A 21,149-nucleotide genomic window follows, 5' to 3' on the forward strand; every position below is an offset into this window, starting at 1 on the left:
CCTTCACCTAAGTTGGAGTGAGAGGGGGACTTTGTCTCCATCTGGTGGCCACATACTGTCCATCCACCACAAACCGCCCCCATAGCTCACAACAGACAGACAGAGGCAGACAGAAAGCGAAAGACAAATAGAGAGTCAGAGAGATAGAGGCAGATACAGATTGAGCCTGATGGACAGAGACAGACAGGAAGAGACAGGTGGACAGAGACAGGTGGACAGAGACAGATGGACAGAGAATATTCGTTAGGGACCGATAGAGGCAAACTGAGGCAAAGAAAGAGACCTGCAGTGACAGGCAGAGAAAGAAGGACAGTGACAGACATATACGGAGAAAGCGACAACCGATACAGAGAAAGAGACCAACAGAAACAGGCAGAGACAGTAACACACAGAGAGGAACAGACGGACAGAGAAAGACAGAGAGAAACAGACAGACAGAGACAGACAGCGACAGAGACAGACAGAAAAATACAAATGGATTGAGACAAACAGAGGCTGAGACAGAGGCCGGCAGAGAGAGTCAGAGAAAGAGACAGATGGACAGAGACAATTGGACAGAGACAGACAGTCAGAAACAGTGACACACTGAAGAGACAGATGGACACAGTCTATACAGACAGAGAGGGACTGAAATACCGAGTTACAGGGACAGAGGAAAACAGACACAGACAGAGAAAGACGGACAGAGATAGACATACACAGACAAAGAGGCAGAGAATGACGTAAATTCAGAGACCTGTAGAAGAGACAGTGAAAGACAAAGATGGAGGCAGACAGAGAATGATTCAGACAGAGAGAGTCGAACGGACATTAGCAGATAGACACATGGACAGAGGCAGACGGACCGAGAATCGCATACACTGGTAAAGTCAGGATTAGGGAGGCATGCAGACAAAGACAGAGACAGACGGGTAGAGACATAAGTACAGAGACAGAGAGTGACAGTGAAAGAGACCGACAGAGACAGGCAGAGACAGAGACAGACAGATACAGAGAAAGAGACCGACAGGTACAGGCAGAGACATAAACAGGCAGAGAGAGGCAGATTAACGTGGTTGGACAGAAAGAGGCAGAAAGAGACAGATGGAAAAACACAAATAGACAAAGTCAGACCGAGAGACAGAGAATGTGACAGACACTAAGACAGACATAGACACAGACAGACAAAGAGACAGACAGACAGAGGAAGATAGTCAGACCGAGGTAGAGACAGACTGACAGAGACAGACCGACAGAGACAAAGAGACAGCGACAGACAGACAGGAAGAGGCAGGCAGAGACAGAGAGTTAAAGACAGAGACAGAACAGCCAGAGACAGCGGGACATGGAAAAAGACAGGTAAACAGACACTTACAGACAGGTACAGAGACAGGCTTAGAGTGACCTGCAGACACAGACAGACAGAGACAGACGGGCAGAGATAGAATGACAGAGAGAGACAGTAGCAGCGAAATAAAACGACAGAGACAGACAGAAACATACATAGTGATAAAGAGACCAACAGAAACAGGCAGAGACAGGGACAGAGACAGAGAAGCAGATGGGTGGAGACGGACAGGGAGAGACAGACAAACAGCAAAAGTGACAGTCGGACAGATACAGCCACATAATGACATACAGATACAGACTGAGGCAGAGACAGACAGACCGACAGAAACAGACAGAGAAAGAGACAGAAGTACAGAGACAGGGGGACAGAGACAGACAGTCAGAAACAGAGTCACACTGACAGAGACAGGCAGGCAGAGACAGACAGACAGCGACAGGCAGACAGAGACTGACAGGCAGAGAGGCACAGGCAGCGACAGGGTGAGAGTGAAAGATTCAGTAGGATGGGGCAGACAGACAGAGACAAAGAGAGAGATAGACATTCAGAGATATCCAAGACAGAGAGTGAAAAACAGAGACGAAGACAGACAGAGAGAGACAGGCAGAGAAAGACAGACAGAGACAGGCGAACAGAGACAGACAGGCATGACAGTAACACACGGACAGAGACAGATGGATACAGTATCACAGAAATAAACAAGCTTAGTTGTCGACCCTGCAAAGTCCTCCTTACCAACATCTGGGGGCTTGTGCCAAAATTGGGAGAGCTGTCCCACAGTCTAGTCAAGCAACAGCTTGACATAGTCATAATTACCGAATCATACCTTACAACCAATGTCCCAGACACCAGCATTACCATCCCTGGGTATGTCCTGCCCCACCGGCAGGGCAGACCCACCAGAGGTGGTGGCACCGTGGTATACAGTCGGGAGAGAGTAGCCCTGGGAGTCCTCAATATTGACTCAGGACCCCATGAGGTCTCATGGCATCAAGTCAAACATGGGCAAAGAAACAGCCTGCTAATTACCACCTACCGCCCTCCCTCAGCTGATGAATCAGTACTCCTTCATGTTGAACACCAATTGGGAGAAGCACTGAGAGTAGCAAGGGCACAAAATGTCCTCTGGGTGGTGGACTTCAATGTCCATCACCAAGAGTGGCTCGGTAGCACCACAACTGGCCGAGCTGGCCGAGTCCTAAAGGACATTGCTGCCAGACTGGGTCTGCGACAGGTGGTGAGGGAACCAACAGAAGAGAAAAACCTACTTGATCTCGTCCTCACCAATCTACCTTTTGCAGATGCATCTGTCCATGACAGCATTGGTGGAAGTGACCACCGCACTGTCCTTGTGGAGACGAAGTCCCGTCTTCATGATGAGGATACCCTCCACCGTGTTGTGTGGCACTACCACCGTGCTAAATGGGACAGATTTCGAACGGACCTGGCAACTCAAAACTGGGCATCCATGAGGCGCTGTGGGCCATCAGCAGCAGCAGAATTGTATTTAACCACAATCTGTAACCTCATGGCCCGGCATATCGCTCACTCTACCATTAACATCAAGCCAGGAGATCAACCCTGGTTTAACGAAGAATGCAGGAGAGCATGCTGGGAACAGCACCAGGCATACCGAAAAATGAGGTGTCAACCTGGTGAGGCTACAACACAGGACTACTTGCATGCCAAACAACGGAATCAACATGCGATAGACAGAGCTAAGCGATCTCACAACACTCGGATCAAATCAAAGCTCTGCAGTCCTGCCACATCCAATCGTGAGTGGTGGTGGAGAATTAAACAGCTAACAGGTGGAGGAGGCTGCAACAATATCCCCATCCTCAATGATGGTGGAGCCCAGCACGTGAGTGCAAAAGACAAGGCTGAAGCATTTGCAACTATCTTCAGCCAGAAGTGCCGAGTGGATGATCCATCTCGGCCTCCTCCTGAGGTCCGCATCATCACAGATGCCAGTCTTCAGCCCATTCAATTCACTCCACGTGATGTCAAGAAACGGCTGATGACACTGGCTACTGCAAATGCTATGGGCCCTGACAACTTTCCGGCAATAGCACTGAAGTGCTCCAGAACTAGCTGCGCCACTAGCCAAGCTGTTCCAGTACAGCTACAACACTGGCACCTATCCGCCAATGTGGAAAATTACCCAAGTATGCCCTGTCTACAAAAACAGTACAAATCCGACCCGGCCAATTACCATCCCATCAGTCTACTCTCAATCATCAGCAAAGTGATGGAAGGTGTCGTCGACAGTGCTATCAAGAGGCACTTACTCAGCAATAACCTGCTAACTGACGCCCACTTTGGGTTCCGCCATGGCCACTCAGCTCCTGACCTCATTACAGCCTTGGTCCAAACATGGACAAAAGAGCTGAAATCAAGAGGTGAGGTGAGAGTGACTGCCCTTGACATCAAGGCAGCATTTGATCGAGTGTGGCATCAAGGAGCCCTAGTAAAACTGAAGTAAATGGGAATCAAGGGGAATACTCTCCATTGGCTGGAATCATACCTAGCACAAAGGAAGTTGGCTGTGGTTGTTGGAAGTCATTCATCTAAATCACATCACATCACTGCAGGAGTTCCTCAGGGCAGTGTCCTAGGCCCAACCATCTTCAGCTGTTTCATCAATGACCTTCCCTCTATCATAAGGTCAGAAGTGGGGATGTTCGCTGATGTTTGCACACTGTTCAGCACCATTCAAGACTCGTCAGATACTGACGCAGTCAGTGTCCATATGCAACAAGACCTGGACAACATTCAGACTTGGGCTGACAAGTGGCAAGTAACATTCGCACCACACAAGTGCCAGGCAATGACCATCTCCAACAAGCGGGACTCTAATCACCTCCCCTTGACATTCAATGGCATTACCGTCGCTGAGTCACCCACTATCATCATCCTGGGGGTTACCATTGATCAGTAACTGAACTGGACCAGCCATATAAATACTGTAGCTACAAGAGCAGGCCAGAGGCTAGGAATTCTGCGGCGAGTGTCTCACCTCCTGACTGCCCAAAGCCATTCCACCATCTACAAGGCACAAGTCAGGAGTGTAGTGGAATACTCTCTACTTGCCTGGATGAGTGCAGCTCCAACAATACTCAAGAAGCTCGACACCATTCAGGATAAAGCAGCCAGCTTGATTGGCACTCCATCCTCCACATTCAACATTCACTCCCTCCACCAATGGGGCACTGTGGCTGCAGCATGTACCATGTACAAGATGCACTGCAGCAACTCGCCAAAACTCCTTCAACAGCACCTTCCAAACCCGCTACCTCTACCACTTAGAAGGACAAGGGCAGCAGACGCATGGGAACATCACCACCTACATGTTCCCATCCAAGCCACACACCATTCTGACTTGGACCTGTATCGCCGTTCCTTCACTTTCGCTGGGCCGAAATCCTGGAACTCCCTTCCTAACAGCATTGTGGGTGTACCTACACCATATGGACTGCAGCGGTTCAAGAAGGCGGCTCACTACCATCTTCTCAAGGGCAATTAGGGATGGGCACTAAATGCAGGCCTAGCCAGCGACGCCCACATCCCATCAATGAACAAAAAAAAGATAGGCATGCAGACGCAGACAGACAGAGACAGATGGGCAGAGACAGCAGGAAGATGAGCAGAGAGGGACAGGCAGAGACAGACGGATAGAGCCAGACAGAGGCAGAAACAGAGACCAGAAGATGCAGACTGTCACAGAGACTGACCTACAGAGACAGACAGGCAGAGGCTGAAAGGCAGAGGGAAATGGAAAGGGACAGTCAGAGAGAGACACAGTGAGTCGGACAGAGACAGACACGCAGTGAAAAAGAGAAAGAGACAGACAGATAGTCAGAGACAGGCAGAGACAAACAGTGAAAGACAGAGTCAGACAGATAGACAGGTATAGGCAGACAGATATAGACAGACAGAGACAGTCCGATTCAGACAGAGACAGACGGTTGGACAAACTGGCAAAGACAGACAGAGAGAGACATGCCCGTTCACAGACAGATGGACAGAGAATAACAGACAGAGACAGAGACAGGCTTAGAGAGAGACGCAGACACAGACAGACATAGAGAGATGGGAAGAGACAGAAGGACAGAGACAGTCAGAGACAGTTGCACAGAGACAGATAAACAGAGACTGTTGGACAGCGGAATGTGGCAGACAGAGACAGAGCGAGTCAGTGACAGACAGACAGTCAGAGACAGACAGAGACAGAAAGACAGATAGAGGCAGATACAGAGAGAGGCAGACAGACAGAGACATACAAGGAGAGACAGACAGAAAGAGGTAGACGGAAAGAGACAGACAGACTGAGACAAAGATATAGAGAATTAAAAATTCACAGTCTCAGAAATACCGACACAGTGACAGACAAAAACAGAAAGAAAAAGACAGACAGAGATAGACGGGCAGAGGCAGATTGATGGAGAAAGATGTACAGAGACAGATGTGCAGAGACTGGCAGATGGATTTAAAGAGACAGAAGCAGACAAACAAGACAGACAGACAAACATAAACAGACAGATACAGACAGAGACAGACAGAGAGAGAGAGACAGATAAGCAGAGTTCGACGATCAGAAACTGAAGGAGAAAAAATATGGGGATGGAGACAACGAGACAGAGACAGACTGACTGACAGGGACAGAGACAGACAGAGGTAGTCACAGAGACAGACAACAGAGAAAGACAGACAAAGATAGAATGACAGAGACAGAGTTAGACAGGCAGACAAAGGCAGAGACAGACAAAGCCACACAGAGAGAGACAGAGAGGAAGAGACATACCTACAGAGACAGATGGATAGAGATAGACGGGCAGAGACAAACATACACATGGAGACGAACAAAGGCAGGCAGACAGAGACAGAGAAAGTCGGAGACAGACAGCGACAGTGAGTGAAAGACAGAGATAAAGTCAGACAACAATAGACAGAAGGGCAGAGTCACAGAAAGCGAGAAACAGAGACAGGCAGAGACAGACAGACTGAGGGAGACAGACAGACAGAGACAGGATGAGACAGTGACAGGCAGACAGAGCAAACACGGGCAGTAAAACAGAGACAGTCAGAGACAAATTCAGGTAGAGAGATGGACAGAGACAGAAGTACAGAAACTAACGGATGGATACAAAGATGCAGAGGCAGACAGACAGCGAAAGAGACAGACAGAGAGACACAGACAGACAGAAATTAGCTGGTACAGACAGGGTAAGGCGGACAGAGGCAAATCGGCAGAGACAGTTGGACAGTACTAGATTGACAGAGACAGATCGGCAGAGAGAGATGGGCAGAGGCAGACTGACAGAGATAGACAGTGAAAGCGAGAGAGAGACTGACGGAGACAGGCATAGACAGAGGAAGGTAGAAGCAGACAGAGAAAGACAGTGAGACAAACGGGCAGAGACAGACCGAGCCAGAGACATACAGACAGAGACATATGGACAGAGATGCACATAAAAAACAGATAGCGGCTTAGAGGGACATGCAGACACAGACAGAGACAAACGGGCAGAGAGAGATGGACATAGGCATGGAAAGAGACAGACAGAGGCACAGATATAGAGACAGATGGACAGAGGCGACAGAAAGACAGAGACAGGCAGTGGCAAGTTCAGGCAGATATTGAGACAGGCAGAGAAAGTTATACAGAGACAGACCGAGACAGACGTACAGAGACAGAAGGACAGAGAGAGACTAGCAGAGATAGGTGGACAGAGACAGAAGTACAGAGACTGCCGGACGGATACAAAGAGTCAGAGGAAGACAGACAGAGACAGAGATAGACAGAGGGACATAGAGAGACGTATAGAGACTTGCAGATGGGTACAAACAGACAGTGACAGACAGCAGGGACAGAGACAGACACAGACAAACAGGCATATAGACAAACAGATGCCATTACAGACAGAGGCAGACGGACAGAGACAGACAGGCAGAAACAAACGAACAGAGACAGATGGACAGAGATAGACAGAGACAGAAAAAGAGACCGACAGAGACTGGCAGAGACAGAGACAAACAGAGACAGACAGCGAAAGAGACAGAGACAAACGGGCAGTGGCCGTCCGACAGAGAAAGTGACAGACAGAGACAGAGAGAGATGGACAGATACAAACCGATACAGACAGACAGAGACAGAAAGTGGCAGATATGGAGACCTGAAGGGATAGACCGAGACAGAGACAGGCCGAGACCGACAGAGAGAGGGACATTTGCAGAGACAGACAGACAGAAAGACGGAGAAAGAGACAGGAAAATTCAGAGACAGACAAAGGCAGACGGACAGAAACGGGCAGGTAAAGACATAGGGACAGAAACAGATGGACAAAGACAGACGGGAATAGACAGACGATAAGAGACAGAGAACGTCGGAGCAAGACAGGCCGACAGAGAAAAAGAGACAGAGAGAGGCTGACAGTCAGATACAGACAGAGACAATCAAGGAAAGGGAGAGATAGAGATAGAGATACAGAGACGGGCAGACAGATATAGGCATACAGAAACAGAGGGTGAGAAAACGGGCAGAGACAGACAGAGACAGAGACACACGGATGGAGACAGATGGAGAGTGATTCACAGACAGAAACAAAGACAGAGACAAGCTTAGAGAGACATGCAGACACAGACAGAAAGAGACAGACGGGCAGAGACAAAGAGACAGATGGACATGGCCAGACAGGCAGACAGACAGACAGACTGACAGACAGACAGAGAGACAGGTAGAGGCAGGGAGGAAAAAAAGAGACTGAGAGACAGAGGGACCCGAACAAAGAAAGACAGCCAGAGACAAAGAGAAAGATACAGACCGACAGTCAGAGAAAGACAGAGAATGAGATACACGGTCAGTGACTGACAGACAGACGGACAGAGACAGGCTTAGAGAGACATGTTGGCATAGACAAACAGAGAACTATGGACAGATAAAAGCGGACAGAGACAGACGGGCAGAGACAGAAGGACAGAAACAGACAGAGAGAGAAAGACAACGACATCGACAGGCAGCGACAGAGACAGTCAGAGGCTGACAGACAGAAACAGATATACAGAGACAGGTAGACAGAAACAGCGACAGGCATGGGCAGAGACAAACAGACAGAGGCGGCATAAAAGAAGAAAAACAAAATTGTGTATGCAGAAAGACAGAGAAAGCCAGAGACAGGTGCCGGCAGAGACAGAGAAAGGCATAAGAACATAACAGCATAAGAAGTAGGAGTAGGAGTAGGCCATCCGTCCCTTCGAGCCTGCTGTGCCATTCAAGGACATCATGGCTGAACTTTAGCCTCAACTCCATTCACCGGCCCTATCGCCATATCCCTTGATGCCCTTACTAGTCAGAAATCTATCAACTTCTGTTTTGAATACACCCAATTACTGAGCCTTCACAGCCATCTGGGGTAGAGAACTCCAAAGATTCAGCACCCGCTGTGTGAAGTAATTTCATTTCATCTCAGTCCTGAATGGCATACCTTTTATCTTGAGGCTGTGGCCCCTAGTACTAGACTTCCCAGCCAAGGGAAACATTCTCCCAGCATTCTTTCCAACACGTCCTGTAATAATTTTGTTTGTTTCAATGAGATCCCCTCTCATTCATCTGAATTCAAGAGATAACAGGCTTACTTTACTCAATCTCTTCTCATATGACAGTCCCGCCATCCCAGGAATTAATCTCGTGAACCTTCGTTGCATTCCCTCTATGGCAAGTATATCCTTCTTTAGCTAAGGAGACCAAAATTGCACAGAGTACTCCAGGTGTGGTCTCACCAAGGCCCTATATAATTGGTGTAGGACTTCTTTACTCCTGTACTCAAATCCTCTTGTAATGAAGGCAAACATACCATTTGCCTTCCTAAATGCTTGCTGCACCTGCACATTCACTTTCAGTGGCTCATGTACAAAGGCACCCAGGTCCCTTTGAACATCTGTATTCCCCAATCTTCCATCATTTAAGAAATTGCCTTTCTCTTTTTTCTACCAAACTTCACAATTATCGACATTATATTCCATCTGCCATGTTCTCGCCCACTCACTGAGCCTGTCGAGATCCCCTTGACGCCTCTTCACAACCGCTTTGCAACTGCCACTGCCACCTAGCTTTGTATCATCAGCAAATTTGGAAATGTTACATTTAGTCCCCTTATCCAAATCATTGATATAGATTGTGAATAGCTGGGGCCCAAGCACCGTTCCTTGCGTTACCCCACTAGTCACAGCCTGCCATCCTGAATAAGACCCGTTTATCCCTTCTCATTGTTGTCTGTCTGTTAACCAATTCTCAATGCTAGTATATTACTGACAATTCCATATGCACGAATTTTGTTCACCAACCTCTTGTGTGGGACCTTGTCAAATGTTTTCTGAAAATCCAGATACACCACATCTACCGGTTGCCCTTTGTCTACTCCACTAGTTACATCCTCAAAGAACTCCATGTTGACTCTGCCCAATCTTACTATTAGTTTCTAAGTGCCCAGTTATTTCACCCTTTATAATAGATTCCAGCATTTTCCCAACTGCTCATCCGAGGCTCACAAGACTGTAGTTCCCCGTTTTCTCTATCCGTCCTTTCTTAAATATTGCGGTTTCATTTGCAATCCTCCAATCTGCAGGAACCGTTCCAGAATCTATAGAAACTTGGAAGATGTCAACCAATGCGTCCACTATTCCAATGGCCACCTCTTTCAAAATCCTAGGATGTAGATCATCTGGTCCTTGGGATTTATCGACTTTTATTCCCATTAATTTTGCTAGTACTATTTTTTTACGGTTAATAATTTCTTTATGTTCCTAATTCTCCTCGCACCCTTGGTTCTCTCGTATTTCTGGGAGGTTTTTTGTGTCTATCTTCGTGAAGACAGATACAAAGTAATTATTTTATTTATCTGCCATGTCCTCATTCCCCATTATAAATTCTCTCGTCTCTGACTGTAAATGACCTACATTTACCTTCTCCAGTCTTTTCCTTTTCACATATCTATAGAAGCATTTACAATCCGTTTTTATATTTTTCGCTAGTTTCAGCTCATATTCCACTTTTCAATTTCTTCGTCCCATTTTGATGATTTCTAAAAAGATCCCAATCCTCAGGCTGACCGCTTTTTCTGACAACTTTATAAGCCTACTCCTTTGACTTAATATTAGCTTTAATTTATTTTATTGGCCATGGTTGGGTCATTTTTCGTTTTGGGTTTTTAAGCCCTAGATGAATATATGTTTGTTGCAAATTATTCATTATTCCTTGAATGTTAGCCATTGTATGTCGAACTTCATAACGTTTCATGTTGTCTCCCAATCTACCACGGCCAACTTGTCACTCATACCATTGTAGTTGCCTCTGTTTAGATTGAAGACATTAGTTTCACATTGGACTACGTCACTCTCAAACTTAACATAAAATTCAATCAAACTATGGTCAATTGTCCCTAAAGGCCCCTTTATCACGTGATAATTCATGAGCCCTTTCTCATGGCACAGTACCAGATCCAGAATAGACTGCTCCCTGGTTGGTTCCTTCACATACTGATTCAGGAAAGCATCTACCATGCATTCCAAAAATTCGACCTCCACACCATTAGTGGGAATTTAGTTTGGCCAGTCAATGTGTAGATTAATGTCCCCCATGTTTACCGTATTGCCCTTGTTACATGCACTTCTAATCCTTTGATTGATACTGTGCCCTACATTACCATTACTGTTAGGTGGTCTACACACAACACCCACCAATGTTTTCTGCCCTTTGCAGTTCCTTAGCTACACCCAAACTGATTCCAGTTCTACATCATATCTGCCGAGCCAAGATCTGGTATCTCTACCGTACAGACTTCATCCCTTATTAACAGCCCTACGCCACCTCCTTTTCCTTTTTGTCAGTCCTTCCTAAATATTGTGTACCCTGGAACATTCATTTCCCAGCTTTGGTTATCCTGCAACCTTGTCTCTGTAAGGGCAAAAACATTTACTTCTATTAGTGCTATTAATTCATCCAACTTGTTGCGAATGCTACGTTCATTTAGATAAAGTGCCATCAACTTTGCCTGTTTAAAATTTTTCTGCACTTTGACCCTCTTTACTGTTGGCTTTTGTTTCTGCTCCCTACTAGTTTTACGGACTATTTTCTAACTTGCACTTCCAGCTTTGTTTCTCTCCATTCTGGGCCCACACTTAAGTACCCAGCCCTCTGACAAAGTAGTTTAAATCCTTCCCAACAGCACAAGCAAACCCCAATGCGAGGATGTTGGTACCGTTTCTGCCGAGGTGTAACACGTCCGCCTTGTACAGGTTACACCTTCCCCAGAATCAGTCCCAATGCCTCAGGAAATTAAATCCCTCCATTACGAACCACCTCTCCAGCCACGTACACTTCTGGTCTATTATCCTATTTCAGCTCTCGCTAGCACGTGGCACTGGGAGTAATCCTGATAATACTATCTTTGAGATCCTGCTTTTTAATTTATATGCCAGCTGCCTATATTCTGCTTGCAGGACATCGTTCCTCTTTCTACCACTGCCGTTGCTATCTATATGGACTACCACATCTGGCTGTTCTCCCTCCCCCTTCAGAAAGTCCTGCTGTCACTCAGTGACATCCATGACCCTGGCACCAGAGCGACATGCAGCAATAGACAGACAGAGACAGACATACTTACATGGACAAAGAGCGACATGCAGAGACAGTCAGATAAAAACAGACATAATTACATGGAAGGACAGAGACAGACAGGCAGAGATTGGCGGACAGATACGCAGAGATAGAGAGAGAGACGACAGAGACTTACAGGGAGAGGGATACAGACAGAGGCAGAGAGGCAGACGGACAGAGACAGAGACAGACAGACAGACAGAGAAAGAGACAGGCAGAGGCAAGGATATACAGAGAGAGACTGACAGGCAGAGGTACATGGACAGACATAGGCTGACAGAACAAATGATAGGCAGAGGCAGGGACAGACCGACAGAAACAGACAGAGACTCACAGACAGAGGGTCATGGACAGAGACAGACAGTCAAAGAAAAAAAGAGACATAAATATACGGACAGAGATAGACAGATATAGATCACCAGAGAGATGGAGACCGAAGGAGACACAGACAGGTAGACAGAGACACAGACATAGAACGTGAGAGAGAGAGAGGGGGAGAGAGAGATAGAGATAGTGGAACAGACAGGTAAAACTGGTGTCATCTGCATACATGTCAAAGCTGAAGACATATGTGCCACTGAATGATTCAATGGGAAGCATGTAGATGCGGAGGCTCCGTTCAGTTATGTAAACATGAAAGCAAGCAAGGGAAAGCCAATAAAGTGGCCAAAAACAAAGGAATGTAGAGACGACGGATTAGAGGAGAGTACAGAATCTCTTCTCGTTGAAATGATATGAAGTCGGAAGCTCAGGTCAGGAACGAATAGGGATCAGAGGTTACAAAACTTCATATTCAGCCTGAAATAAAAGTCAGGGAGTGGAATGGCATCGGTGACATGGGTATGGAGTTTGTGGTGGGGCCAAATATGATGGCCTCGGTCTTCCCAATCTTTAATTGGAGCAAAGCGCAGCTCATGCAAAGCAGACTGTTGCAATTTGATAACACAGAGGAAGTGGAGGGTGGATAGAGATGGTGGAGTGTTGGAGCTGGGTGTTGGCAGCGAACATGTGGAAGCTAAATCCATGCCTGCAGATGATGTCACAAATGGCAGCATGTAAATGAGGAAGAGTAAGGACAAGAATGTAAAGTTCAGAGACTCGAGAGTTAACGGTGCTGGTGTGGGAAGAGAAGCCATTGCTGGAGATGCTCTGGCTACCATCAGATCGGTAAAGCTGGAACCAACTGAGGGCAGTCCCACCGAAAGAGGCCAGTGTCAGAGGTATGGAGAGATCAGGGGTGGGTTTGCTGCAGGTTTGGAGGAGATGGTGGAGATGGCGAGTGGTGAGGCCATGGATGGATTTAAACCCAAGGATAAGAATTTAAAATTCAAGTCTTTGGGAAAGTGAGAGACACTGAGGCTCAGTGAGGGCGAGGGTGATGAGCGAGCGGGACTGGGGAGAGCTGGACATGGACAGCACAGTTTAGGATCGGTTGGCATTGGTGGAAGGTGGAGGTTTGCTGGCCGGCCAGGAATGAACTGGAGGAATGGAGTCAGGAGGTTGTACAGTTCTAATTTTACTGGAGCCATTAACCAATGTACGATAAACAGGAACTATCTGCAATAAATAGCGGATAGAGGAATGTCAATGTGTCACGTTCATTGTCCGCCCCCTTCTATCACCCACAATAATTTCTGGGCTCCAGTCCTGAACATGGCCATTAACTGTCCCTGTGTCAGAGACTCAAACTCCATATTTTAACAGGGAAATAACAGGGACAGAGCGAAACGCGTCTGCTGTGTCCCAGGATTCAGTGTACACTGCGGAGGAATCGGTAAAATTTATAAATGAATTGACAGGAGTGAACATGATCAGTACAATTACTGGAAACAGTAACTGAAGCCGTTTATTGTAGGTTCAGCCCTGTAGGAGCACAGCTTTCAGCGTTATTCCCGAGAGAGATCTGATTAAGATAATGTGCCCTTAAGTGTTTGTGTTTTACCCACCACATTATTTAAGTGGGAGTCAAAGCTGCTGATGTAATGTGTTTGTTCAAGTGACTGTAACTAATAGCAATGATCAGGGGTATAACCTGTCAGTGGAGAATTATCCCCTTTATAAATCAGGACAGAATGGAATGGATATGCTCAGAGTGCCTGCCGGAGCTGTGGGTTCAAATCCAAAAGAAGTCACTGCTTCTCACAGAAATGGGAAAACCAGTAATCCATCAGATAGAAGACATTTACTATCCTGTTCTTGCAACCGTTGGAGTTTCAGGTAAGCCGTTATCTTACCTGTTAATGGTGTAAATCTGTGTTAACTGTGCTGTTGTATTTGGTAAATTTTTACTCGCTGTATGTTTTCCACAGCCGCCTGTTCTGTCCAATCAGCTGAATGCTGGAACAGCATTTCTTTCTGCATTTCTCTCTTTTAGGAGCTACTTTATAGCTGTAATGTTCTTTGTTTACCCAAACATGGCATTGTTACTGGATTATTACTGCACTGAATGTACTGGAATCATGTGTCTTGACTAAGAGCTGGTATCAGACCATCAGGAGCTGTTAACAGTTTCTTATTGTGAACTATTCCATCCTGGAATAAAGGAGCTCACAGTCTCAGTGTTACATGGAGGCAACACAATGTCCTCCCTCCCCAATAAAATGGTTCACTTTAACTGGGATTTCAATGTGTTTTTTGGTTATCACTACTATGAAATATTATTTCACAGCGTGTACCTGACGCCGAGGAATGGCCTGGTGACTGAACTGAGTTTGCCGCTGATTCTTTCACACCTCCTTCTCTGCTTCAGTTTAGATGGATTCACAGATTGTCACTGGTCTTCATTATAAAATGAAATGTTTTGAGGTTATGCTGTATCAGTATGCACCGTATCTGTTGGAGTCAGGATCCCTTCTATTGATCTGGAGTTTATAAGGAGCAGCGGTGTTATTGGCCTTTTCTTAATTGAACAATCCCGCCATCTAACGCTGTAATTTATAATTACAGGAGAAGGGACTTCTATTATTGTGAGGTCTGTCTGGAAGAGCTATTCGATTCTGCTTATTCCTGGCATTGCAGATGAGGAAAACTGCGTAGTGGAACAGGAGGAGACTTGAATCATCTGTAGAGACATTTAATTATTCACAGGGACTTCACTATTTGACCAGAAAACTTTGAGATTCGGGTCAGTGAACACGGAGCTGCTGAGCAGAATGTGTACGTAGGATGCTAGGATTGAATCGTATGTGAAAAAGAGCTTCGGCAAAGAAAGAACAGACAGTGAGTAAAAATAGAGGAGCCATAGAGAAAGAGAGAGGGTGAAGGCAAGCGAGGAGGAACAGATCGAGAGAAACTGAGAAAGAGCGAGCTACTGAAACTTTGAGTATAATTAAAAGTTAACATGACGAGAAGGCGCTATTAGGATGTGAACAGTTCGGGTGAGAACTTATTTCTGACGGCGCTTTCATTTGTTTGTCCATCAGATCCACAGTCTGTTTCGGGGAATTTATTTGTCCATACTTGAGGACTTAGAAATACATAAAATACAAGTTTATTAACTCTATAGAATCCATGATGTAAAGCAGTGCATCAGCTGATTTCAATAAAAATAAGGTTGATATAACAGATATAATATAATTGAATTTGATGTAGCTGAATGTGCTGAATAAATGTATTGACCACATTTTATACCAAACGAGATAACCCCAGTAAACACAGAAATGAATCTTTGAATATATTATTTGAGCGTTGTTACTGGGACCTCTACATTAACTTCCTCCAGCACTCTGCTGCAGTCTCTCCCTGTGAATCACAATCTCTCCTCCCCTGCATTGAATCCTCTGCCTCCTCATCCGTTGCTTTTCCGCTTCCCAGACCCACAGCTCCTGACTCCCCTCCAGCTCCCACATATCATTTTCCTTGTCTCCCATCCAATCTTACTCACTGGTTCAGCCTCCAGCTATCTCTGCCATCTGATCCGAAGTCTGAAATTCACCGCCGCGGCTTTCGTCCTTTCCTGTTTAGTGCCAGCCCCTGTCGGCAATCTTACCCCAGAGCAGCAAACAAGCTGCAGCTCCCCTTGTCCCCAAACCTTCCCGAGCTTAACTCATTTACCCCTCTGTCTGGGGCCCAATACCGGTTTTAACCCCATGCATTCCGGCTCTGTAAAAACCCTTTTCTTTTCCCCACCAGCACTGCGCCCTCACATGGCCCTTCCAGTAAAATTAGTGCTCACGTTATTCACTTACTGTATCGAGATCCCAATACATTATCGATAAATGTGTTTAAAACAATTCTCTGCCCGAAAGCGCGGCCCAGGTCACTGAATCAGTTTCCGCCGTTGGATGCAGCAACAAAGCTGGAAATTTCAGCCCAGATCCTGTCAAACTGCTGCTTTGGCTCCTGGTCAGATCAGTAATGTTTCTGCTCCCTTATCTCTCTTATAGTTAACTTGGTGGCGATTGTGATCCTGTCCCGAGGAAAGTGCAGTCTCTCCAAATGTATCACACGCTACCTGCTGGGAATGGCAGCGGCCGATCTACTGGTCGTTATCTGTGAGCCCATATTGACCTGGATTGTTTTGCTTGATTTCCCAGATTCATTCCTGAACATTACCCCCGTGTGTAGTTTAATGCTCTTCCTGCTTTATGAATCCTCAGTTCTTTCTGTCTGGCTCACAGTCGCTTTCACATTTGATCGATTTGTGGCCATTTGTTGTGAAAATCTGAAAACAATATATTGCACCGATAAAACGGCGGCTGTGGTTATCGGAACAGTGTGTGTGCTGGGCTGTTTAGTGTCTGTCCCTTGGTACTTTGTGTATGGACCTGACGATATTCTTGATAATGTCCCCTGGGGTTGTATCGCTAAACCGAGCTACTATACTTCCCCAGCATGGATCGCATTTGACATGTTTTACATCATTTTAACCCCTTGTGTCCCGTTCTTTCTGATTTTGCTGCTCAATGTTTTGACGGCCAGACGTATTTTAGTGGCCATTAGAGTCCGCAGGGTACTCCGGGACCGCAGAAATGGAGAGAATCACAAGGACACAGAGATGGAGAACCGAAGGAAATCCATCGTTTTGCTCTTCAGTATATCCGGCAGTTTTATACTGTTGTGGGCGACACTGGTATTTTATATCATTTACCACCGAATTGCAGATATTCGGTTATATTACTCCACCGCTGATCCTCTTTATATCACAGAACGCACAGCAGTAATGTTGCAGCTTCTCAGTTCCTGCACCAACACCTGTATTTACGCTGTGACCCAGACCAAATTCAGAGAGGAGCTGAAGAACGCGGTGAAATACCCATTCAATCTAATTGTTAAATTAATTACATCATAGAAAGAGCTGAAGGATTTCAAGCAGTAGAACTAATCCGATTTCAAACTCCATTCCCTAAACTCCCCACTGTGTGGAAACTACATTTTATATTATCCTTTAAATGATTTAAAAGCTGATTCTGCTGTTATATTTTATTGATGATCTGACCTATTGAGACGTGTTTGTTTCACAAATTGGCGGCACTAAAGATTTCAGCTGGAATTCCAGTAAATGGCCACTCGGCACCGACAGCAAAATAGGCAAACCGGCCAATCACATTCACTATTGTGGGCCTGAAGAGAATGGGAGCACTCCACATCAATGGAGCGATAGAAGGAAATAAATAAATATGCAGAGAGACAGAGAGATAGAGAGGTAGAGATAAAGAGAGATAGTGGAGATAGATAGATAGATAGATAGATAGATAGGTAGATAGATAGATAGATAGATAGATAGATAGATAGATAGATAGATAGATAGATAGATAGATAGATAGATAGATAGATAGATAGATGGATAGATAGATAGATAGTGGAGATAGATAGAAAGATAGATAGATAGACAGATAGATAGATCGATAGATAAATAGATAGATAGATAGATAGGTAGATAGATAGATAGATAGTGATTGATAAAGAGAGATAGTGAGAGATGGATAGATAGATAGAGAGATAGATAGAAATAGATAGAGCGAGATAGTGAGAGAGAGAGATAGAGAGAGAGAGATAGTGAGAGAGATAGTTAGTGAGAAATTTATAGATAGAGAGATAAATAGATAACTAGATAGATAGATAGACGGGCAGGGGGACAGAGAGACAGACAGACAGAAAGCTAGAGAGAGACAAGCAAAGACAGGAAGAGAGCGTTACATAGAGAGATAAACATATATATAGAGGCAGGTGAAAAGTGGAAATGAGAGACATTAGAGAAAAAACAGAATTCAGAACTAAGAAGGGAAAAGAAAGAGAGAGAAAGGAAAGATAGAGAAACTGAAAGTGAAAGTGATTGCAGAGCGTAGTGTGGCGGAGAAAACAAGTTAAAGAGAGAGGCCAGTCGAAATAGGTAAAGATTAAAGAGTAAGAGATGTAGATGTTGAAATGGATAGATCAAAACAGAGCGGAAATTGAATAGTCAGAAAGAGAGAGAGAGTGAGAAATTAAAGGGGTAGAAAGGGGCAGAGATGCCAAAACAAAGAAGGAACAAATACATGGAGAAAAACCATAAACATGAAAGGCACATGAATATATATATATATATGGAGAGAGAGAGAGAGATACATGAAAAAAGTTTTACAAATCAATAGAGACGGGGTATTTGTGAACAAGAGAAAGTTGAGAGAAATTGTTAGACAAATGAAGACAGAAACTGAGCGAGGCAGGGTGAAAGGTAAACTTGAATAATACTGGGACACAGGGGATATTACAAAGAGAGATACGTTAAACAGTTATTTTGTTTCTGCATTCAGAGTAGAAGATACAGGTAAAATACTGGACATTTGGGGAACCGAGGCTCTAATGAGAGTGAGGAGTTTAAAGTAATTAATATTAGTTAAAAAAAAAGTACTAGATAAATTAATGGGACTAAAATCCGACAACTCCCCTGGACCTGATGGCCTACATCCTATGGTTTTAAAAGAGGCAGCTGCAGAGATAGTAAATGCATTGGTTTTGATCTTCCAGCAATCCCTGAATTTTAGAAAATTCCCCATGGATTGGAATGCAGCAAACTTCAGCACACTGTAAAAGAAAGGAAAAGAGCGAAAACAGGGCACGGCAGGCCAGTTAGCCTGTCATCATTAGTGTGGAACATACTAGAATCGATTATTAAGGACGTGGTAACAGGGCACTTTGAAATGGCAATGGGATTAGTCAGAGACAACAGGTTTTTATGAAATGGAAATAGTGTTTGACAAACCTATTAGAATTTTTTCAGTACATAATTAGCAAGGAAGATAAGGGGAATCCTGTGAATGTAATATGTTACCCTTCATAGCAAGGGGCTTGCAGTGTAAGAGACAGGAAGTATTGTTGCATTTATATTGGGTTTTGGTGGGAGCAAACCTGGAGCACTGTTTACAGTTGTATTCTCCTTACCTGAGGAAGTATATTCTTGCTTTAGAGGGGGTGCAACTTAACTTCATTAAAATGATTGCTGGGAAGAGAGGGCTGTCCTATGATGAGAGATTGAGTAGAATTGTCTTACATTCTATGGAGGTATAGAAGAATGTGAGATTATCTCACTGAAATGTATAAAATTCTTATATGGCTTAACAGGGGAGATGCTGAGAGGCTATTTCCCCCTGGCTACAGAGTCTAGAACTCGGGGTTTCAGTCTCTGGATAAGTGTTCGGCCATTTAGGAATTAGATGAGGAGAAATTTCTTCACCGAGATGGTGGTGAATCTTTGGAATTCTCCCCCCAGAGGGCTGTGATACTCATTTGTTGATTACATTCAAGACTGAGAGCGATAGATTTTTGGGTATTAAGCGAGTGAAGGGATATATGGCGAGGGCGGGAAGGTGGATTTGATGTTCCAGTTCAGTCATGATCTTACTGAATGGTGGAGCAGACTCAAAGGGCCACACGGCCTACTCCTGCTCCTACTTCTTACGTGCTTCTATTATTATAGACAAAAGAAGACAATCACAGAGAAATGGAGACACAGAAAGATACAGCGCAGGAGAACTATATGCAGGAAAGGAGACAAAGTGCGACAAAGAAGAAAGTTTCCTAGATTCGAAATGTACAATGAAATTAATACAAAATGAATTTGTAAAGTGCCTTTTATGTTAACATATCTCAAAACGCTTTACACGTTGAATTACTTCTGCAGTGTGGCGACAGTTATGTAGGCAAATGTTTTAATTAATATTACTATTTGATATGTGTATGAACAGTTGCATATGGTGTCTTTATATTGATTTAAAATTTAACACTGTAGTGCTAAGTTTTTTATTGGTATAAATGTTTTGTTTCGAGAAACGTGCAATAATTTGTAATGTAGTTTGATTACAAATAATAAAGTTCATTTTAAATTCATGTAAAGAAAAGCTGAAGAAGGAGTGTGAAATGGGAGATTGATATAGAACAGAGAGAGAGCGAGAGAGAAAGGGAGAAAAAGAGAGACTGAAGAGTGAAAGAAAGGCATAGACGAAATGGAAAATCAGGACTCAGAGAGAGTGTGGCACAGAGATATGATGAAAATGAGTTACATAAGACAGAGAGAAAAGGGCACAAACGAATAAATGGAGAGACAGAGCTCACAAAGGCAACCAAAAATAGAGATTAAATGAGAAAAAAGGGAAAGGAGAGAAAAAGATACAGAGACTAAATGGAGAGAAGGAACACAGACAGAAAGACACGAAAGAAATGGAGAAAAGCAGACAGAAAAAAGAGAAATATAGTTTAAGTCAGAGAGAATGTAAATGAGATGAGAGGTAGAAAGAGAGACACAACTACTGATAGAAATAAAGATGTTTACAAAACAGAAAGGCAATAATGAGAGTCAAACAGTATGGTGCAGAGAGGCTGAGATGTAAAGGCATCGGAAAGAGAGTAAAGAGGATGAGGTACACAAAGAGAATTGGAGATAGTCAGATGCAAACAGAAAGAGAGAGCAAAATTGTAGGCGGGCTGGAAAGGTAAAAGGAGAGAACGAGCCAGATGCGAATGCGATGAATAGAAAGAGGAGACAAAGAAGGCAGAGACAGAGAGGAGACAACTAAAGTAATTCGCAAAAGAACCAGAGGCGAGACGAGTAGAATTGTTTTACACAGTGAGGTGTAATGATCTGGAATGCACTGCCTGAAGATGGTGGAACAAATTCAATAGTAACATTCAGAAGGGAATTGGATACATAATCTAATGAGGGAACATTGCAGGGCTATGGGGAAAGAGCAG

The sequence above is a fragment of the Somniosus microcephalus genome, unplaced genomic scaffold (assembly GCF_052327205.1).
Source record: "Somniosus microcephalus isolate GS21.2 unplaced genomic scaffold, FLI_Smic_1.0 unresolved_chr7, whole genome shotgun sequence".
In the NCBI taxonomy this organism is placed as follows: Eukaryota; Metazoa; Chordata; class Chondrichthyes; order Squaliformes; family Somniosidae; genus Somniosus; species Somniosus microcephalus.